Source organism: Pinus tabuliformis, chromosome X (genome assembly GCF_031772625.1).
Source record: "Pinus tabuliformis cultivar Carrire ecotype Pingquan chromosome X, CPIR1, whole genome shotgun sequence".
NCBI classification, from domain to species: Eukaryota; Viridiplantae; Streptophyta; class Pinopsida; order Pinales; family Pinaceae; genus Pinus; species Pinus tabuliformis.
This window is the reverse complement of record NC_142308.1, coordinates 1,134,375,706-1,134,380,874: the sequence shown is the minus strand read 5'-3', so window position 1 is coordinate 1,134,380,874 and position 5,169 is coordinate 1,134,375,706.

Sequence of the window (5,169 nt, the reverse complement as noted above, 5' to 3'; positions counted from 1 at the left end):
TGGAGGGGTCTTAATTGACCACCAACTGCATTTAGTTGCCTAATGGAGTCTCTAAATGAGGTTGCTTGCTTTACTGTGTAAATCTGATCTACACAACTACTGTGCTGTCCTTTAGGCGGTTGGAATGCTCGCAGCAGTGAAGTCCATGACTAATAAATTCTGTTACAGAGACATGCTATGTCCTTTTCTCCCTTTGGCCATGCTTTCTGTTAAATGTGGTTGTTGGGGATTCGACCGTAACCGGTCTGGCAGAGCTGGTCATCTCCTACTTCGGGCAACAGAATGGTCATAGGACATGGGATGCATGGGTAAGTGGACAGTTCGGATCAGAGAGAGAGATGACTGTCAAATCGGGGAGATGAACGGCGGAGATGGCTTAGCAAAGGCTATCGGCCAAGGTGGGAGTGGGGTGCGTTAGGGCTGTTGGATCTTCAGCGAATAGATCGAACGATCATCAGGCGATGGAGTTGCACAGGCGCAAATGGGTGGGGGTGGTTAACTTAGGCGGTAATGGTTTTCATCGCACCGCTTTAGGGTGCTAAGTGGTAATTGCCCGAGGCCGAGCGATTCCACTGAATGAACAACATGTAGCAGCAGATGAGAGAGAAAAACCTCTCTCATTGCACGCTATCGCTTGATCTAGTTGCTTTCACGATAGGTGCGAAGGCCATCAGATCTGGTGGTGATGATCTGACGGTGGAAAGTGGTCGAGCAGGTCGCCTTTATCAGGTGCGATGTGAGCCATTGGATAGGCGGGGGTTGATCAATGGAGGGGACACGGTGTAATGGGTTACGAGCACGCGAAGACATATGGTAGGGTTTTATGGATGCTTTGGGGTTTTGCGCTTGGGGCTAAGGCCAAAGGGGGTTGTATTGTCGAGTTTAGAAGGTAAATAGGGAAACAAAAGTGGTGGAGAGTAAGCGGGGTAGGAGGAGAAGGGGAGAATGACCCATATGGGGCCCCCTTTGAGGACACCACCAAACAGACCAGGCTTCTCTCTGACATTAGAAAGTCAACGCTACATAGCAGGGCTAACAGGTCCCAGATGTCGTGGGGAAGAAACATTCCTGCGAAATACATTCCTAAATAATAATTAAAAAGAAGATTTGTATATTTATTATTTTAATAAAAAATATGTGATATATAACAGTCATTAGATTTAACATTATTAAATAATCCTTGCTACAATTGGATCAAAGGTCGGTTCTCTTGCTTGGAAATGACAACGTAAAGATTTCAAATATGTGCAGAAGGATGGTGTGTGGAACAAAGAACATAAGCCTTTGCACTTTGAGCTGGTACGATGACGCAGGGGTACCCCCACATATACCCACATTATGCATGTACAATGCATAAATCTAATGTCCCTAGGAATTTCAGACTCACTATCGAGTTAAATCTTCAACCATCAATGGTTTAAGGCCCCCTTTCTTAAACTCTGCAGAATAATTCATTACAATAGCCCAGCCTTAACAATTCTTGTTATCGGGACTTTATACACCCTCTTCATTAATCCTTCGATTAATATTTATTAACCCTTTGATTATGCTTTATGCCACATATATATATCCAAGCCCCATAACCTTATTACCTTAGACTTAACTCACATAAACCTCCTATCGGTGCTTATTTCTATTATAACCCTTTATAATAGAAATACATATAAAACATATCATTCATACCTTTTTCCGCTTATTCTATAGCCTATGCACATTTCTCGAGGCTCTCTTATCATTAATCACAATCGGGGTTCCTCTGCGGTCACACTACACACTCCTTCGCAATCCTGATATGCGATAACCTTCTTGGAACTCAAATATAACAAACGCGCCCATATAACACTATTGGGTCCGCCCCAATATCACAAGTCGCATTATCTTTCAGCCGATACATCCCCATTAACATTTGCAATGCGATCACTTCATTGATCGCATTGGAGCAATCGCATATCGAAATCGCTTCTCCACCCGGTTCCAATAACACAAAGGCTTTCTGTTGATGCGATATATCGGCGATCGCTCGTCGCAATCGTGTGTCACAACTTCTCAATGCCTGCGTTCGCGCTTTGAACAAGTCCTTTTGGATGCGATATGAACGCTGCATTATGATCCTGGCCATTGATTGTTTCGATCCAACAACTCCTATTCAATGATAATTCATTCTTTCGCCCTTCTCTTCACTTAGGTTTTCTCCACCATTCTTCAATGTTCCTTTGTGGTTTTTGGGTCTCTTCGGGGTCTCTCATCCTTCCACTATTTTGCTGCGCACACTCTCCTGAGATTAACTCCGCATGCTCCTTTGATCAATGTCCTCTTGGACTTTACTTGATCCTTCAAATGGATTCAAAGATCCATTACGAAACTCTGTCTTGTTCTTCTCCTCTATGCATTCGCTGAATTTTTCCTGCATATATAGATTATGCAATTCTCTGATACACTATAATTTATCACTCAACACACGAATTACACATTTATATAGTTTTGGAATTAATCTTTGCATATAAACAAACATTTACACAATTTCTCTCTCAGGCCTGATCTTCTAATGTCAGTGGCCTCTATTTACAGCCCTTGCCCGTAGGCTTACAATTCCACTCTAACTGGCTGGCCGGCTGGTTGGCTAACTCCTCCTAACTATCTTTTTTCTTCTTTTCAATACATTATTAGCAGTTTCTTTACAGTTGAGGAACTGTTCGTCAGTTGCTCAACAGTTTCTTCAAACAAGTTCCTAACTAATCCTAACTTGATCTGTTTGCCTAATCTAAAAACTAACAATGGCAAAGTCAACCTTAATTATAAATGAAACACTAAATAGACTTCCCTATCTACGCTTGCTAAGAAATAAATATTGTTTTACATGAAATTTTACAATGGCCCCTTCTTGCCTAACGTCTAGACCTTTAGGTCCGACTAAATACTTTGAGCTTGACCTTTGAGAGCCAATGCTTCTGCATCAGACTCCCAAAGTTGAAAACATTCATGATCTCCTGATCATGTGTCTTCATATGTTGTTAGAAAACCTCCAGGGTCCCAAACTTTAGTTTGCAACCACCCAAATGCTTTGCTCCTTTGTTGTTGTTGCATGTCTACTGTCTTTTGCTTTATCTTTCTCTCCTTGTCAATCATGTTCATACTCTACTTGATCATCCTTCCTATTGTTGTCAACCTCCTCCATATGGACTGCTTCATCATTAACTGCCATAACTCTTCAATCTCCATCTCTATCATTTCTTTGGATTGGTCCACATTCTTCCATTCACTGGTACCTCTTTCTCTCTGCTTCAGGTTGTTGCTACTGTCCACTAACTCTTCAAATTGTTGTTGGTTACTTCCATCGTGTAGTTGTTGGTTCCTTACTACCACCCTTACATCCTTACCCTCTTTCATGATTATCTCTTTCTGCATTGAATCATGACTTTCCAACATTCTCTCCAGCAATTGAACATCTCTGTTCCATGGATTAAATTCTTCCATAGAATCTTCTTCTTTTATTTTTATTTGGCTTCTCATCTATGCCAAATTTCCTCCAACATCTGCAACTATACCTGCACTCACACAATAATTATTAGAATATAAAACATAAGGCCTCAGTGCCTCTTCCTTTGGAAACACATCAGTATGCTGCTCTGTTTTCTCCTCCTCTATCAACATATCAATCTACTGATTTGAATTCTCAAAAGAATTCATGAGACTATAAGCTAGTCTCTCCTCCACATCATCCATTCCAAGAATGTCTCCTCTCTCAGGTTCACAATAGTGAACTTCTTCTTCTGCAACTTCCACTTGCTGCTTCATATCTTCAGATTTATTGCCTATCATCTTCACGATTGTATACTCATCCACATTTTCTTCTCTATTATCCAGTACATCAGAATCAACCAATTCATTAAGCATAAATGTTTCACCATGTTTTCTCTCTTTGCCAACATTTTTGACAACTTCTTTTCCACTTTTATCACCCATGACATTCTCATTCAACTCTGATTTTACAGTCTGGACACTTATTCTTTGGTTTTCTAGCCTTTTCTTTGAAAGACTTAACTTATGCCACAAATATGCCATCTCAGTTGGAATTTCTCCCAAAAATTCTATACAATCCTCACTATCTTCTTCTTTGTCACAAGTCCAATTTTCTGGTGACATTACTTCTTCAACCTTCATTAGAATAAAATTTTGATCCTCCATCTGTGTGACAACTTTAGATGTTTGTCCACCAGTCTTTCTTTGGCCACTCAAGAAAGCCAATTCCTCTTTGTCCTTACCAATAACAGGTTCCTCATCGTAAGACATAATTGTCTCATCTCCATCGGAGATACTTCCTTCACTAAGTAAGGAATTTATGAACTCCTTCTGCTGTCATAACTCATCTTGATCTTCATTTGAAAGACAATCATCATCATACTTTTCTTGGAAACTTTCAACCTCATTCAAGACAATTCCAAAAGATGGTTTGTCTTTTGCAATACCTGTAATCACACATATCTTGTCAGTTTTAAAACCACAAGACCTCATGATCTCATTTGATGATTCAATCATCAAGTCCTCATGTTGTTCCAAATCCTCTATATGACTCAGAAAATATCCAATGGTCTTCTTCTCAGCCTCTTCAAGCCCTCCACTTGGTTGCTTGATATCCTTCTCCACTTCTTCTTTCTTTTGGCCATCATCATAAGACAAACTTTCTTTACTCTTACCCTTTACAATATGCTAAAAAGCAATACTTTTCCCCAACTGTGTATGGAAACTTATATGAGACCTAGCTATCCCATCTTCTTTCAGAACAGAGTTTAGGTTCTGCATGTCTTCTTCCTCCTTGATGACAATGTCAGCAAATTGTCCTTCCTCACATGTTCCACCTGCAAACATACACAAGTTATCAAATTTAACACCATAAGGCCTTTTGGTCTCACTTGAAGTTTCAGTCTTCAAGTCTTCCTCCTGATACTCAATTATTCTGAGTAATTCTCCCTTTAATCGAGCATTCATCATTTGCTCTGTCCTCCTCTATAGCCTATGCCACCTTATCTTTCTTCTCATATGAAAACCACACCTTTGGTCTTTCTCTTTCCTCTATAACAGTTCCATCAGTACTTCAAGATTGACTTTTATCTCAGCCTTCTCCCTCTCATATTCTTCATCAGTCAACTACTTCCATATGCCATTTGCCTT